This window comes from Pteropus medius, unplaced genomic scaffold, assembly GCF_902729225.1.
Source record: "Pteropus medius unplaced genomic scaffold, Ma_sr-lr_union100, whole genome shotgun sequence".
NCBI lineage: Eukaryota > Metazoa > Chordata > Mammalia > Chiroptera > Pteropodidae > Pteropus > Pteropus medius.
This window is the reverse complement of record NW_024356249.1, coordinates 12,941,228-12,959,822: the sequence shown is the minus strand read 5'-3', so window position 1 is coordinate 12,959,822 and position 18,595 is coordinate 12,941,228. Positions and strand designations below refer to the sequence as shown.

The 18,595-nt window shown below is 34.9% G+C and overlaps 2 pseudogenes; both read right to left on the bottom strand.

Annotated features, from left to right (window-relative positions):
• Positions 1–2,343: 2,343 nt before the first annotated feature.
• LOC120601058 (developmentally-regulated GTP-binding protein 1-like) lies at positions 2,344–3,348 on the bottom strand (annotated as a pseudogene).
• Positions 3,349–13,156: 9,808 nt separating this feature from the next.
• LOC120601426 (uncharacterized) lies at positions 13,157–13,275 on the bottom strand (annotated as a pseudogene).
• Positions 13,276–18,595: the final 5,320 nt, after the last annotated feature.

Sequence of the window (18,595 nt, the reverse complement as noted above, 5' to 3'; positions counted from 1 at the left end):
ATGCCTATTTACTCCTTCACTTTAGATTCAGTGCCATATTCATATAGTTTTACACTTTCTGAAGTAGTCTGAAACAGTGTAAAATATTTTCTGAAAATTGTTTCCAATTTTATACAGATAGTATTAGTTTTGGTGCTCTAAAAGACTTTAGAACTTGACGGTAACCTTTTCCTAATTTTATTCTGATCTTTAATATACTTTATTTTTTTACCTACATTATAATATTTATAGTTTTTTAAAAGTGTAACTAATGGACTGCTCATGAGTTTGCTATGCCAAGGTTTCAATACTTTTATATTATGGATTTTGTCTTTTATGACTCAAACTGTATATGTATGTGTCAATACATGTGTTTCTGTTTATTTGAATTATTTATTTATTTATTAAATTTATTGGGGGTAATATTGGTTAATAAAATTATATAGGTTTCAAGTATATAGTTCAATAATATGTTGTATGTATATTGCATTGTGTGTTCATCATCCATTTAAATTGTCTTCCATCACCATACAGTTTTAATTTTATCATTTGGTTAGAGTAGTATTTCCTAGTTTCTTTTACATCATGGCATACCTAGAAAATGGTATATGTACACAGTATATGAAAGGCAATAGATAAGACTTCTTGCTTTAAGACAGCAGTCCCCAACCTTTTTGGCACCAAGGACCAGTGCTCCTATGAGAATTTAATGCCTAATGATCTGGGATGGAGCTGAGGCGGTAATGCTGGTGCTGGGGAGTGGCTGCAAATACAGACGAAGCTTCGCTTGCTCACCTGCTGCTCATCTACTGCTGTGTGGCCCAGATCCTAATAGACCACAGACTGGCACCGGTGTGTGGCCCAGGGGTTGGGGACTCCTGCTTTAAGAGACCACAAGCCAGCTGCTCTAGCCTATCATATGCTTATCAGACCATTCTGAAGCTGAAGAAAATTGCTATCTTCTCATACCCTCCTAGCCCATTCACACTGGTTGGCATTCTCTGAGATATAGAATGGAACTTAAAAAAGTCATGGTTATGGAATGGACACCTGCATTTTTCAGTAAGTATTGTGATAGTATTCGACATACTATGTAGCAAAAATGCCAGTTGGTTCAATGAACTGATACTAGTGGTCACAATATGTAACATGGTATGTATAACTCAGGACAACCTACAATCATTACAGAAAACATGAGTGAAAGCACGTTTTATTGATGAAGACTCAAGAGTCTTTGATAGGATATTTTAAATATCCAGTTCTTACATTTCATAAATGAGAAAACTTGAGGCTAAAGAAATTACATATCTTGACTAGAAAGTAAATGACTTAAATAGAGATTAAATGACTGGACTTTAAGCTTTATGTGGTCAGGGACATTTTATTTGCTATCTCCCATTGCTTGATAGAGTGCATAGCACATGGCAGAAGTTTCTTAAAATTCTGTTGAGTGAATGAATGAATTGGATAGGGTCACAGAGCCAAATGAGAATTACAGTCTTTCATTGTCCAGCTCAATAATTTGATCCACTATGTATAGACTGTATATCACATTGTTATCAATGTTCTATGAATAACTCATTGTGTGGCACAAAGCACAAAAGGTCATGGACATATGTTAGAATTGAAAATTTTAAGGATTATCTTTTCTTCTGTTTTGTAGCAGTTCCTATCCCTCATATTCATAAATCAAACATGAAATATTTGGGTTGCCATCAAGCTTATATTTATCTTAATATATTTTTGTAAATATAGGTATTTTAAAAATCAACAATATTGGCCTTATATGAGCTTTCACAAATATTTTTCACTTTGGTAGTTATAATATTTTGTCATTTTCTTCAGTAATGGAATATAGTCAGGTTTGTCTTTTTCTATTAATAGATGAAATATAAAAATTTAAATAATTAATTACTGATGTGTCCTATATGCAAGCATTGAAATCAGAGAGAGCACCATCACTGAAAAGTTATGTCACTCAAGAATTCATTAAACATTCATTAGCATCACCTTAGGTAAAGGTGTCCTTGTTTACATATTTGCAGATTTGCATATGCATGCCCTGAACAAGATTTTGAAAATGTTTATGATCCTATGACCACTTTAATTATAAGTTTCCAAATGGTTATTTGTGAAATCTTTACTCAATGTAATCATTTTTTTTTTCTACCAGGTCTTTTGCATAGCCCAGTATACAAGGTGACACTGAAATATGACAAGTGAAATTCCAGTTTGGGTGCCTCCATCTCTCTCCCTTGAATTCTGATCCAGTGGCTGCCAAAGCCAAAAGAGATTTGGGGTAGGGGGCTTGGTCAAAGGAAAAGCTGCTGAGGTTGGCTTGGCAGATGAGGAAAGGGGAAGGCTTCACTTTTTCACAATCTGAAAAATTCCCTCTTTTTGAGAATCGTGTTTCACAGAGAAACACCAGACCACAGCATATTAAAATTTTTTTGAAGAGAATTTTGCGAATCTTCATGCAGAAATCCTCTATGGTGGTCCTAGGATAAGGCAGCACCATTGGGGATGTGTAATCCGGTAACTGGCCTGTAGATTTGGTGTAAATCCTCGCTAGTTTCAGATAGTCCCAGATCTTTTCCAACTGGTCTTCAAATTTCCAGCAGTGACGGACAGAGATGGGTAAATAGTGAGGCACCTTACAGATGATATCCAATTCCTCCAGGGAGATCTGCTCAATATTACTTAACATGTAGATACCTCAATGAGGTCATCCAACGAGGCAGCACTATGAAGAGTCTGATGAGAATTTTGAATTCTGCTATAATGCTCTTCAGTGTTTCAGTAATCAGCTCACTCTGAGGGCAAGTGGCCGTGAGATTAATGCCTCCCTTAGTCTTACAGCCAACGTAAGGGGTTTTGCTGTTCAAGCAAATGCCAAAGACTTCCAGCTCTTTTTTGATTTTATGTCTTAAGGGTTTTGGAACAACCAGGATCAAGTTACTTGTTAGGGCCAACGTAATGTCTTGACAGTCTCTACCTTTTCTATCTTTGGCACCTTCACTGATACCTGAGAGATTCAGCAGCTAGATCTTGGCACCTTTGTATCTGATGACACCAAGCACAGTGGTCAGGCTAGCGAAATTACAGGCTGCCACATTGGAATATATACCCGCTAGGTTAATGAGCAGCGTTGACGTCCCCAAAGATGAAAATCCACAAATCCATTAGAGCATCAATTGTCTTGGCCAAATCAAAACCTTCTGCTGGACCCCCACCCCCACCCACACAACCTTTTGGAGTAATTTAATTCTCTGGAAGTTTTAGTAAGAAGAGCCGTAAGCAGCGCTATAGTTGGTGTGCTATGGCCTAGCTCTTTTGAGTCCGAACCATCCCTGCTTTGATATCCACCATCTAATATGCTCCTCATGGGGGCGAGACCCTGGAGAGGGGAGGTGGCGGGGCACAGAAGCCTCCACACTAACTTCCTCGCGTCACACACCCGCCCTGAACCTGCCACAGCCACCAGGCACTTCTGGAGTGCACAGCGCGTTACTTCCTAATTCTCGCGAGAAAGTTCCTCATGAGGCTTTTCTCAGTACGTACAACGTCTCTGCGCTCTCAGTCGACCTTCTTCTATTTTTTCTTTCGCGGATTTATCATCATTTTTCATTGCAGTGTAGGGCGCATCATTCATTATGGACCGCTGTGCGGGTCCCTACGTGTACACAGGTATGTGAAAAACTAAACTGCACGCTGAGTGAAACAAAGCCGCAAGATGAGTTTATTGCCCGAGTTCCCACCTGCAAGCCAGGAAACTCAGGGCCACAGGAGCAATGAGTTCCAAGTTGCTCACAGACTAAGGATTTTTTAATGGGGTAAATGCAGCCGTTGTTTGGCTATTTCAGCTGATTGGTTGCCTAAGGGGTCCTCTTAGTTGGATCAGGGGAACTAGAAAATCCAGAGGTGTGTGAACAGCCTTGGCATTTGGGGATTGGCTGGAATCCTCTGCTGAATTCTTAGAAGAGCTGTGAATTCCTCGAACTTCTGTTAGGTAATGTTTTTTTCTTTAAAGGGCTTGCTTTGGCCAAGTCCATTTTATTCCTAACATAAGTGACTTTATTTTTGTTTTGGTTCTACAGTATACACATTTGTATATACACATCCACAGCGGGGCCAGAGCTTGGTGGGCTGAGGAGGTCATGTTCTTTTACAAGAAGGTATTAGAGACAGATTCCAGAGGATTGGTGGCTTCTGAGGTGGCCTCATCCTGGTTGAAAGTCAACTCTGAGTAAAAGGATGCAGCTGATAGTACTGGGGGCACAGAGCGGGACCTGGGCTGTGAGAGGAGCTTGGATGGACAGAGAAGCCTCCGTTCTCCTACTCTGCTCTGGACTGGTGGCCAGGTCCAGCCCTATCCCTGTAGCAGGTCATCAGGCTCTGTCTGCAGGGAAGGACCCTAAAGTCCCTGAGTGCTCCATGGGACCATTCCTTGGGCCTTTCTGTCTTCATTACTCTTTATCTTTCATGATAATTTATAGTGACCAAATATTTGGGGAAGGGATGATAAATTTAATGATAGATTATAGTACAATTCAGCATGGAAGGTTCCATAAACTGTGGCTCAAGAACCACTAGGACCTTGGCAGATTGATGTGAATTTTACTGTTGTCCTTTTCATCATTTCTCCATCCAGGCTGTAGTATTTACAAAGCAGACACTAAAGTGGAGCTTTAGCAATCGTCACATTGTGTATGGTTTCTTGAGATATTATATAAAAGAAAAGTTTACAGAATTTAGAGTAAATAAAAACTAACAATTTGACTTTTTAAAAAGGTTTTCTGAAAATTGTGGGTCATTAGGTTTGTAGTTAATACTGGAGAAGAATCTAGACTTTGTTGTCACATGGATGGTTTATTCACATATAGAAAAGAGTGTATTGACTAATAGGAGTTGATATGTGGTGACTTAGAATAAACTGCCAATCCTCTCCTCCTCTCCCTGCTCCCAATTTCAGCATTTGACAAAGTTTGGCTGGTATAGCAGAAACAATGTTATCACAATGTATCATGTTTTTAGCTAATCATTTAACAGTTTTTTAGGATATGCTTTAAGGCAAAATAGAGACATTCAGAGAAGATATTTATAAAAATGAGTAAATATTTAGCTTGTTATACCAATGTAGTGGAAGATTCCTATATAGAAGTTGCACAAATAATCGGCACATTTTTATTTGAAATTTATTAATGTTTTAAGACATAGAGGCCTACTTATACAACTGATCTACATTCATTTGGCATTACAAAATTAACAACTAATATAATCTGGAGTAAAATCAGTATTTCAAAATATCTCTAGACTTTGAAATAATGGGTTGAATTAAATAAAAACTATTTATATGAAATGTCCAGAATAGGCAAATTCATAGAGAGAGAAAGTAGATTAGTGGTTCTCAGGGCCAGGGGGAAGTGGGGAACTGGGAGTGACTACTAATGGTTGGTTTCTTTTTGGAGTGCAAAAATGTTTTGGAATTAGATAAGGGTAATGGTTGCATAATTTTTGGAATATACTAAAAACCACTAAATTGTACACTTGAAAAGGGTGAATTTTATGTAAATGAATTATATTTCAATAGTATAAAAAGGCATTTATGGTTAATAAATGAAATAGAAGGAAAACTTATGAAGAACAGAAGGAAATTGAACACAATAAAGAATTTTTATCTTATGTAGCCTGGTGAAACTCTAGTTGCATTCTCATAAACTCATTCATTAAAAAAAGAATAAAAATAGAAGTATACATCTCTATTATTATTAAGCATTGTTTTAGATATCCCAACTAGGATATATGTTTTAAATATTCTAACATGATATATATCATATTCAAATACTGGGGAAGAAAGCAATACTATATTCAATGCAGATGATTTGATCGTCTATATAGAACACACAAAGGATTTAAAATGAAAACAATTAGATTTGAAAATTCAAAAAGGTGTCTGGATAAAAAAGAATTGTTTAAGAAAGTCAACAGCTTCCCCATATGTTATCAACAAACAAATGTAACAGAAAATGAAACAGAAAAGAGCTCATTCACAAGAATAGTCTAAATAATAAAATAGTTACGAGTTAAATTCATGAGGTATGTGCAAAGATGAAACCCTTATATGGGTCTCAGAGATGGGTTATTATAGGAAATTGAATAAAAACAATTTTGTGTATGTGCATATATGCATTTTTCTAGGTAGAGAATCTAAAACTACCATCAGATTCTCAAATGGCTTTAAGAAACAAGAAAGTTTACATATTATTGCCCACGAAGGAGCAGTATCTAGGATAGTGTAATAAGAATACATTGATAAATAGGTAGAAGAATAGCTTGATAGACAAATAGGTGGAATTGACAGATAAATGGAAGAATATAGAAAATTAGAAATTAAGAACTGGTATATTTATGTATTTGGTGTGTGATAAAGGTGACATCTAAAATAATAGGAGAAAATGGATTATTAGTTTCCAAGGAAATAAATAATTATTAAGAAAAAATAATTTTTTTACTTCTTCACATACACCAAAATTTCAGATTTGTTAAAGATTTTATATAAGAATTAAATCTTTAAAAAAGTATTAGAAGAAAATGTAGATGAATTTTTATGTAATGTATGAGTCTTAAAAAAAGACCTCAAATAAACCATTATTAAGAAATGAATATTCTTCTGAATATAGGAAAATATAAGAACTTCACATAGAGTATAGAAGGCAAACAACAAATCAGGAAAGGCATTGTACTATAGATGACAAATTTTAATGTCATTAATACATAATACTCAAAAAACTTCAAAGAGAGAGATCAAAAGAAAAAGTGATCAAAGGCCAAGAAAAAAGCAGTTTCTCAGAAGAAATACAAATAACCATATAAAATGTTCAAATGTACTACTAATCAAAGAGATTTAAATTTAAATAACAATAATATTCCACTGGCTAATACTAAGAAGTCTGATAATAATACCCATTGTTTAAACTGGAGTTCGGAAGTGGGCTTTTCTATTTATGTACTGATGGTTGGGGTCTAAATTGCCGTCATATTCTGAATGTCAGTATGCCAATATCTATCAAAAGCCTTAAAAATGTGCATAAACTTTAACCCATTAATAACCGTTTTCAGAATATATCCTAGGGAAATGTGATAATACTCACAAAAGTGTATTTGAGAATTGTTTTTTGCAGACTTTTTAAAATAATGGTGGAAATTTAAAAAGTATTAAGTAGGTTAAATGAATTGTGGCTCTGGTAATAGTAATTTCCAAAAATAGACCTAACAATATTTACAGTCTCACATGCTCTTTCTTAACCTTATAACTCCCCCATTTGCAGTTTGAGTCTGTTTTCCTTCCCCCTGAACCTAGGCAGAACTTCGTGGCTCTCTCACAGAATAGAATATGATGAAAGTGAAGTTGGGTGACTTTTAAAGGCAATATGTCTATCCACCTATCTCTTCCTCTTTTGGGAGTTTTCTCCCTTGAAACCCAGCTTGTTGTGAGGAAAACCAGACCAGCATGGCAAGGACACTTGTAGGTGTTCTAGCAGAAAGCCCCAGGTAGGGTCATTGCTGATAGCCAGCATCCACTAGTCATGTAAATGAATGAGATTTCAGATGATTCCAGCCTTCCAGCCTTTGAGCCACCACAGCTGATTCTAAGTAGAACAGAGACAAGTTGTTGATTTGTGAGCAAAATAAATTGCATATTTGTGAGTAAAATAAATATTGTTTTAAGTCAGTATGTTTTGAAGTAGTTTGTTATATAGCCATAATACCTGGAACAATGTTTCGTCTAAAACTGGATATTGTGAAGATATTACAAATAAAAGTATAGATGAATAAATACATATCTTAAAAATTTTAAAGACATTTACAGATGGCAAATTAGAAAAAGGGCAATCGTGAGAGTATATATAATTACATTTTGTGTGTGTGTGCACAAAAATGTGCATAAATATCCCACAGTCAGCATATGTATGCATAGAAAAAGAGGCCAATAAAGTATTTACCAAAATGTAAATGGCAGTTGTCTTTAAATGTTTGGAAGAAAGGGATGATTTATACTTTTGATTCTTGCTCATTGTGCTTATCTTGCTATATTTTCTATTTTTTCTACAAGTGGAAAGTGATCATTTGTTCAATAAGGATGAAATAAATTTGGACTTAAGTTAGTCCACAGTTGAAGTACAAAATATAAAGGAACCTGACTCAATAGGTGTTCATAAGAAAAAGACAGGTGTTTTAGTTGATTACAAGTTCTGAGTCAGCCAACAGTGTGCTGTAGCTGCCAAAATGTTAATGGAAACTTTGATAGCAATTACAAAATTTTAGAGTCCAGAGCAGTAGTCCTACTATATGACACCCTGAATAGATCACACTTTGAGGTACCATGGTTTAAGAAGCACAGCAACTGGATTTCTTTCAGAAGAGACTGAACCAGATAGTGGTAAGGCATGAAATGAGTTTATATGAGGGACAGTAGAAACAGGAAATCCTGTTGTGTTAGAAAAGAAAAACCATTAACAGATATAGATATAGAGAAGTTAGAATTCATCTGGATAATTTCAGAGAGCAAGAATTAAACAATAAATCTTCAGAGAGACAGATTTAGCTCAATTGAAGACAATACTTCCAATTAAATTGAACTATTCAAAAATTGAAAGGATGCCAAAGAATGTAGTAAGAGTCTTTGTCTCTGGTGTTGAGTTTCCCAGAGAGGACCTCTGTACTTCATGCGCGGTGTAGCTGGGTATCAGTTAAAGTCTTGTCCCCGCCAAATCTACAGGTCCCTGTCACAAGATCGGAGCCTCAACAATACGCTGTCTGCGTAGTGTGTTCCCATTTAGATGTCACTATTTAGCATACCTTTTTAACAGCCTGATTTTCTGAATTCCGTTTTTGATAATTAGCACAGCTGAACTAAGTTTGGCAGTGATTTTCTCAGAATTAAGGACTCATTTCTGAAGATGATGTGTGTCTTAATTAAGTCTCCTCATTAACACTCGCTAGCTTTGATTGTCAGTGTGTCTCTACATAGCACAGAATAGACATTTGGCCATTTCTTATGTAATTTGATTAAGGTAGACAACTCATCTTTGTCATTTAGCCCCACAAAAGCAATTTTTAGGCTTTTTCGTCTAGATGGGGTGAGTGTAGATCTGCCTCTAATGTTCCTCTTTTAAGTGGGGTTCCTGACATACCTGAAAACTCTAGTTAGTTGTAGATACAAGATTTTATTAAGTTGTTTGCAGGGAAAAGATATATCTTTTTTTTTTTTAAACCGGCAATTATGAGGAATTAATCTAAATGGAACATTTAAGGAAAAATTATATCTTCTACAAGTTTTGTTATGATCCTTGCAACTTTCCTATCATGAGAATCCTCACTTCTGGCCTTCCCTCTCACTCTCAAATTTAGCTTGCACTCATGGATTTCAGGAGGTCTGTATGTATGATAGAACTTCATACCTTATTTTTCTAAAACATACACACAGGTCTCTACAAGCTTGATATTTGGGCTAAATGGTCCTTTGGTCTTGAAAACAGGAGGAAGTGAGAGGGGTTATGAAATTAAGAGCATATATGATCATATTCTCTTGACTTTCATCTAGATAATTCAAACAACTAGACCCTGCATGTGGCACTGAATCATAAAGGAATTTTATGCTATCTAAAAAAAGATTAAATTTTATTTATTAAACTGTACCTAAAATGAACTTAGGCAGTTCTTAACATAATTCAATCAAAAGCTTACATAATAGCAGAGAAACTATGTATAGCATTCAGGAGAAAATAAAGATACATTATAGATATTTAAATATTTCATTTACTGGAAACAGTATCTCTTTGAAATATATCTAAAACTTAAAACAACTTAAAGCATTTGCTGTGGAAATTTACAAAGGCAAATTCCCATTTAGAAGGTAAATAATAACAGAAGCAAAAAATAATAGAGATATATGAATGCATGATATATTTAAAAGTCTTTACTAATCGTTTGGAAAGCCTTTTTAGCAAAAATTCACAGTGTAAACTATGTTCAAATGATCTCTGCACTGACTATTTATTACTAGTTGAGACAGAAATTACTTTCAGACAAAATTATTTCTAGGAATAATTCATATGTGGCTAACTTTTGCTTTACTAGTTGTGAAAATTCTTGAACTACTTGGCAAAGTTTTGAAATATCCTTTTTCTTGCAGGAAGATCCACATAACGGTATATAGGAGAGGAGGACTTGCATTGATTCCTCTTTGTTAGCTTGATAGGACCCATTCCATTGGACTTAATTCCTACCAGTGACTTCTGTTCACTTGGTGGGCAGCCCCTGAATTCTGTTACTTTTTATTGATCAAGCACCAAAGAAATTTTTATCTCATTGACAGATGTGAATATGATAGAAACAAAAACAGTACTCCCCCTAAAAAACATCCACATTTTAGCCTAATAATATTCTCTAAGTATAAAGTACTGGAAGGTGAACATAGTGATAGAACATGATAGTTCCTTTACTTTCTCCTGAGAGTAGTTATATATTTAACTTGAATTATGGATTGATCATTGTGTTAGGTTTGCCGAAGGAAGAATGCACAAGGCCAAAGGGGTTAAGCAAAGTTTATTGTAGCAGAGTGACAGCTGGGCTGAGCTGCAGATGACATCAGCCCCGAATGCGAGGGGACCTGAAACTTATATGGGGCTTGAGGTGGGTTTTTTTTTGGTGGGAATATTTCAGGAGAGTAAATTGGTGGGGAAGGGAGGAAAGTCCAGTGAAATGGGAGGTGAGCATGTAGCATTGCCAAACAAGACGTTGCAAGGTCCGCTTCCCACCCAAAAGTAAAGGAAGTGTCTAGTTCCCATCTACGGGATTAGGGATAGGGCCCTCCTGGACCTAACACATTGGATTTCAGAGAATCTCAAGCTAAGAAGTCAAATTTGTAGTGATTACTAAGTATATGTTGAGAAATCACAACCATGTTTTCAGATCTTGTTACTCTCTCTGCCTTAGCTATAACCCCTAGTCATTTCTATGGCAGGTTATATAATGGTTGAATTTATGTCTTTGGGGTATGATGACCTGGGTCCTATCCCAGCTGAGACAAGTGACTTAACATTCTTAAGTTCTGAATGATTTATCTTTAAATTAGAGATAGTATTCCTACCTCATGATTTTATGAAGATTAAATAGATTAATGCAAGTAGCAAACTTCGGGAAAGGCCTCATGGAGGCTATAGTGCAGGACTCAATGATTATAGCCATTATTGCTATTATTTTAACACTATTTGTTGTACACAAAAGAAAGAAATAGCAAACCTTGCTCTTTGCACCAAATTTGCTCTCCAATAGTTTATGTGTGATTGAGCAGGAATTTTCTGTGTGCTCTGTGGTTGCTATTATTTATTTTCATACATTTCAGCATTATTTTTAGGAGAATAATATACCAGTCTTAAAGATTTATCACATAAAAATAGCATCTACTCACCATATCCCTAAGAAACTGTTCCAACTTATGGGAACCAAATGTCTGAAATTTGAGTATACCACTGCAAGAAGGACTTTTTAATTTCGTGACACAAAATTTTCTTTTTCTAGTAAAAATATTTCAAAGAAATCAAAAGAATGATTTTTCTCTTCTCAGAAAATAATTTATACATTATGTTTTCTTTAGTTCCAAGAAAACATAAATGTCATTTGGAGTAAGATTAATAATCTAGGTTCAACTATAAACTTGTCGATAACATCAGTGGTCCCCAAACCAGAGAGCTCGTCAAGATACTCTGGGATGCTGTTTAAAATAAAGACTTCTCTAAAATCTTGGTGCATTTGGAGCTGATTAAGTGCATGAGAAGGTAGGGATCTGGTTACAAGTGGACTGGAGGAGATCTTACGCTCCAGGCTGGAGGGGATGGGGATATCGGAAGAGGACCGAAGCTAAGAATATGTCAGGTTAGGAGAGCCCGTGTGGTTGGTACATCCTTCCTATTGCTCTGATGCTCTGAGTTTCATCATGACTCTTTTGAATTTCCTTAGAAAATTTGACAAAGATGCAGATTATTAATGGTCCATTTGCGGTTAATAATTTTGCAGCTGCCATCAACACGTCCCACCCAAGGGTAAGAATTGCAGAGCTGTTTGTGAGTATTTTGCCCCAGAGGCAGCATGAGAGACCAGAAAGCATAGGACCAGGAATGGGCAAATATCTTCTATGTTTGACTAATATACTCAGTAAATATACTTGATTTAAGTATCTGCTTTTAAGATGCCTACTTCATTCTGGTGGTTCCTATGGGTGGTTTAAGGTTGCTTTAAAGGATTATTCTAACACAAAGGGTCCATCTTACACAATCTCCCAGACCTTCTGCTTTTTAGTATTTTGAAGCCCTGCTATGGCTTCCAAAGGAGATGTTTTCAAAATTCTGAGACCGGTGTTTGAAGTTAGAGGGCAGTACTGTAGCCTTCGTTTTGTGGTACTTGGAAAGAAGCTATACTGCTTTCAGTATTCTTTATTTCAGTAAGTGCAGAGTGATCATACATCCCCGTGTGCCTGGTGTTGTAGAGTGCAAAATGGCCACAATACTTTGCAGTAACTTTCACTAAAAGGTAGAGTCTGGTTCCTCACCCTTTAAATCTGGGGCTGGCCTTTTGGCCTTCTTTGATTCATTGAAGGCAGTAGAAATAATGAGTTACAAATCAAAATGATTTATGAGCTTAGGCCTCAAGGAGCCTTGTAGCTTCAATTTTTGTTGCTTGTAGAATCCCATTGCCACTATGTGGGTGAGCCGTCCTGGTGGCTAATGAGTGACCAGTGACACATTTGATTTCATACCCACCGGTGATAAGAGCTGGACATGTGATTTTAGAGAGATCCAGAGGCCACCACTGATCATTCAGCCACACCTGGCCTTCTTCATTCTGCCTGTAAGCCCAGAGCTAAGAAGGCCCAGACCACAAAATGCTCCTAACAGACTCATAGAATCATGAACTAAATAAATGTTGCTTAAATCCAATGGGTAGTATGCTATGTAGCAAAAGCCAACCGATACACATAGAACAGTCCTGGTTAAGAACTGTCATCATAGTGTAGTTATTAGTAATGCTTCCTTTTACTTTTACTTTCATTCATTCATTCATTCATTCATTTATACATACATCCATACATACATATATACATACATACAAATATACATACCTACAGCACCTGGTCTTCCTAGGTGGTCTCCCAACCAAGTACTAACCAGGCCCAACCCTGCTTAGCTTCTGAGATCAGACGGGATCGGTCGTGTTCAGGGTGGCATGGCCGTCCTTTTACTTTCAAAATTATCCTTGTTCAAGTATAAGTTCTATAGTCAATTTAAGTAAATGGTACTACCATCTACTCATTTGCCAAGAAAAATTTACATTTAATATGTAAATTAGATAGTTATTTTCTGGTAAACCCCTTAAATGAATTCCTATGTCATTTAGAATAAAAATCAAATTTCTTTCATGATCCTATATAATCTGGCCCTATTCCTCAATAGACTTCATTCATGCCATTCTCTCTTGTTAAATAGCCCCGGACACTGGCTTCCTTTTTTGTTCCACAAATGTGTGAAGGTTTTTATTTAACCTTGGGGACTTCGTTTTTCCTTCTGCTTGTAATATCCTTTCTCCTGCTCTTCACAAGCAGCTTCTTCTGATCTTTTAGTGCTCAGCTCAGTGCTACAACCTCTGAGAAGCCTTCCCTGATCCCCCTACTAAAAGACGCTTTACCTCAGTCTTATAGCACACTTTTCATTTTCATCATATAATTTATCACAAAATGTAATTCAAACAATTAGTTTACTTGATACTTACCATCAATCTTTCCCACTAACAGGTAAGCTCTTTGAGAGAATTGCATCCTCAGGCCTTAACAGAGCACCTGCCAGAGAGAAACTAAATAAATATTTGGTGAATAAATGCTGTATGCTTAACTCTGAACTTAGAATTGAGTGCCCTGGATTTGTGTTTTCCCTTTTCTGTTTCTAAGGTGTTATATTTTGAATAAGTCACTTCCCCTTGTGGCACTTATATCATCATCTTGAACATTTAGAAAATGGGATATTAAATGTGATAATGAATGTAAGAATGCAGCGTTGATTGGAATGAGTTATTAAATATCAGCTATTATTATTTACCTTTGCCTCGCCAAATGACGCGATACTTTTTACACCAAATACGTATTTATTTAAAATGGATTTTTTATAGAGATTAAGTGCTTTTCTTAAGGTTTGAGGTCCTTGCTTGCTTGTACTTATCTCAAAATGTTAAGAAGCACTGCCAGCTTCATCCCATCCTATCCTGTTGTCCTGCAAGTTATTATTTCTTTGGCGAGTCTGAGTGAGCTGAGTGAGCAAAATAATAGTAGTGGTTCATCTTACCATCAGTCTTGTCTTCTGTCATTTATTTCTTGTATTTTAGATTACAGCTTTTTTTTAAAGCTCATTTTGAAACAGATATATCGACTAGTTCTCCTTACAGGTGCTTTTCCTGACAACTGAAACAATATTTTAGACTGATATCTCATTATACCACCTCAGTATAGCTTTGAGAATGATGAGATTTGCTCCTGGTTTGATGCTGAATGATTATAAGACTGAAACTATGAGGATCAAAAAGCCAGTGTTGTTTTCAAAGAAATACTTTTAAATATCAGTACATATAGAACACAATGCAATTATTCTATTAATAAATAAAATGACTAATGTACAGTCGTATATTACAATGGGAACACATTTCACAATGGCCTTTTAAAATGAATTGATATATAAAACAATTCAAATGAAAGGAAACTATTTTCTAATATATTTTTCCTCAAAGGTATATTTGTAACACCTACAAAATACATATTTTTTTATGTTTATAAATTACTCTAAATACTCTCTGTTAAACACTTGCTCAGAGCTGACCATGAGCAGGACTATCATATTGGCAATTGAGCCTTAGCTTTCCTCTCTTCATTTGGCATCCCTTGCCAAGTGGAGCATAAATAACTCACTTTTAGGATAGTTAGTATTTTCTTTTTTTTTTTTTTAAACTGAAAGTGTAATATATGCCCATCGTAAACCTTTCGCACAGTACAATGGTATTTATAGTATAATGTCAGTCCTCTTCTCACAGTTGACCTTTGTTCCTCTAGTCTACTCTGTAAGTGAGCTCTGCTGAGTTTCTTCTATATGTCTGTTCTATGCATATAAATACATATTTTACATACATGTAGATGATGTTTATCTTAAGAATCGAGAAGAATCTCTTCTCCTCCATGGTTCCATCCTTTGGACAACTTTCTTAACCTTTGTTCTTCTCAGATGCCTCATCTATATATTTAACTCAACTTCTGGAGTTAATTTGGGGTTAATTGGTTATTATGCATGAATCTCCTAGAAGAATATCTGGCACAAGAGAAGCACTCTGTGTTAGCTATTATTGTTTTGTATTCATATTTTTGCCCAAGATCTTGCGTCACTGATTGACATAACTACATTTTAGTAGAGGTATTTAAAATTTGAATCTAAATGAGTTCAACAAAAGAAGAGCTCTATGGTACAAACTATAAAAAGCTTCTCACATAGACAAATTATCGAATTTAAAAGAGGATTAAATAATATTTTAAGTGCAAACTTAGAATATACAACTTATTTACTATGGAGCAAAATTTACCTATCTTTAGATGCCTTTGCTCTAATGCTAAATGCCAGAAGAAAATGAAGCAATATAGGTAGGTTTTTCTATATTTCTTTGCATTTACTCATTTGTTTATTTGTTTAAAATGTTTACTGTACCCTTTATATCAGACACAAACCTAGAGGAATAAGAGGCAAATAAAATAATCACAGTACCTTTTATTGTGGAGTTTACAGGATTGTGGGGAAGAAATTTATGAGCGAAATAATTATGTATATGATATTTAAACAAAAGATGGAATGCAAGATGTGTGTGTGTATAACCTAGTATAGGATAGGAAGTGATGAAGCCCTTCTAGTGGAAATTTGAAGGAAAAAGATTTTGATATAAGAATTTTATTTCTGGCCAATTGGTCATTCAGTTCTAAAGGCAACTGAAAGTTATTATCTGTTGTTATTGAAAGGCTTATAAAATATACCACTCATATATTCTCCTAAAACACGTTGTTGGATGATATATTCCAATAGAATATTCCTTTTCCTGATAAAGCCCTTATTCTTCCTGTTAATATGAAAATCTACAAAGTCAATTTGAATGCCTACACAAGTTATTGTTTATTTCATTTTCTTACTTTATAAGTTTTATGTTAGTTTATGCTACTGTGCTTTTAATTTAGAGTATATTAATAATCATTTAAATTTTATATGTAATAATATACATTACAAATATTAGACTGCTGGTATATCTATGAAAATAAGAAACAATGATTTTAGTCTTCATACCATAATTTTTTGATTTGTCTTGTATTGATGAATATATTACAAAGGTAAGCTCTTCTTTTAGACAGTATACTACAATAATAAGTGTGTGCATCTGTATCATTTTTTTAACCTGTGTAAGCATATCTGAAAAATAAGTTGGATTGTTGTGTCAAGTTTTCTGTAATTTTGATAGTTATTATCAATATTTTTGCTCATAAGAATTACACCAATATATATTTCAGTCAGTAATATGATGATGCCTATTTTCTCATACTCTCATTAGCATCTCAAAGTTTAATTATTCCTTTTTTCATTACAGATGAGAGTCAATATCTGTTTATATGTTTAAAAGCTACTGCTATTTCCTTTTCATAACCTTTGCCCATTTTTCATTTTTGTAATTTAGCTTTATCAACTTATTCTAGTAAGAGTACTCCTTCATCTGTGCTAGCCTTACAAATATTTTATTTTTTTCTGAGTTGCCTTTTGAGTTTATTTATAGTATTTCTTGACATACAGATTATTATTATTTTTTTGTAAAGAAAGTTTTCAACTTCTTTTTGAGGACTCTGGATTTTGAGTTATGGTTAGAACATTTTTTACCACTCCAAGTTCATATGTGAATTCTCTACAGTTTCTTTCAATACTTCTGCAGTTTCTTAATTATTTTACAATTAAAGTTTTACTTATAATGATTACTAGTGAAGTGTGACAGAAAAAAATTACTCTAATTTTATTACAGATTTCAAGGAGAGCAGAGATTGGAGTCCAAGGATCCTGTAGAAGTTTGGTTTCTGGTGGATGCGCATAGCCTTGAAGAGGGGTCCTAAAGGGTTACAACCTAAGAGGAAGGGTGAAATGAATATAGAAGGGCCTTGATAGAGAATGATGTCAGCTCTGGAACACTTCAGTTTCTAGGAATAGATAAAGATAATCTTATGTTTATAGTGCCCCTGGCAGAAATTAAAGATAAATTATGTAGAAGCTGACATAATTTTAGTCCTCAAATAAAAGTTTTTATACAATCAATTTGGCAAATACAATGTCTATAACATAATAAAAAATATTCAACATATTGAGGCACATCATGAGCAGAAACTGATTGAAAGAAACCCAGCAAAAAAACCAAACAAACGAACAAAAAACCCAGAAAAGACTCATGGGGCTCCAGAGAGTAGAGCCATCAGGGACTCAGAAATAATAAGTGTACTGTGTTAAAGGAGATAAAATATGAACTTTAAAATTTAGTAGAGAATGGAACAGTATAAAAATTGAAATTTTAGAGCCTTCAAATATAATAACTACATTTAGAAACAATTGGTAAAGATTTAGAGGTATGTTAGATACAGATGATGACAGCATTTGTGAACTAATGTATAGGTTAGAAGAAAATATCTAGAATGAGCAGGGACAGTTCAAGACTAAAAATAAGAGAATGTAAGGTACACAAGTGAGGCATTCTGTCCACTATCACCACTATTATTCAATGCAGTGTTGTAAGTTCTAGATAGAACAGTCAGGCAAGAGAAAGAAATAAAAGGCATCCAAATTGGGAATGAAGAAGTCAAATTGTCATTTTTTGGAGAAGACATGATTCTCTATATAGAAAACCCTAAAGACTCCACTAAAAAACTATTAGAAACAATAAACAAATACAGTAATGTTTCAAGATACAAAATCAATGTACAGAAATCCATAGCATTCCTATACTCTAACATTGAATTTCTCAGAAAAAGAAATGAAAAAAATTCCTTTTGTGATTGCAGCAAAAAGAATATAACACCTAGGAATAAACCTAACGAAGTGTGTGAAGAATCTATACCTGAAAACTATAAGATATTATTAAAAGAAATTGAAGAAGAAACAAAAAAATGGAAAGATATTCTGTATTCATGGATTGGAACAATCAACATAGTTAAAATGACCTTGTCGCCTAAAGCATTATACAGATTTAGTGCAATCCCCATCAAAATCCCAATGGCGTTTTTTAAAGAAATAGAATAAAAAAATCAGATTTTTATGGAAGCACAAAAGACCCCAAATAGCCAAAGCGATCCTGAGGAAAAAAAAACACAGCCGGAGGTATCACTCTGCCTGGCTTCAAATTATACTACAAAACAACAATAATCAGAACAGCATGGGATTGGCAGAAAAACACACGTAGACCAATGGAACAGAATTGAGAAGTCAGAAATAAACTCCCACATATGTGGGTAAAT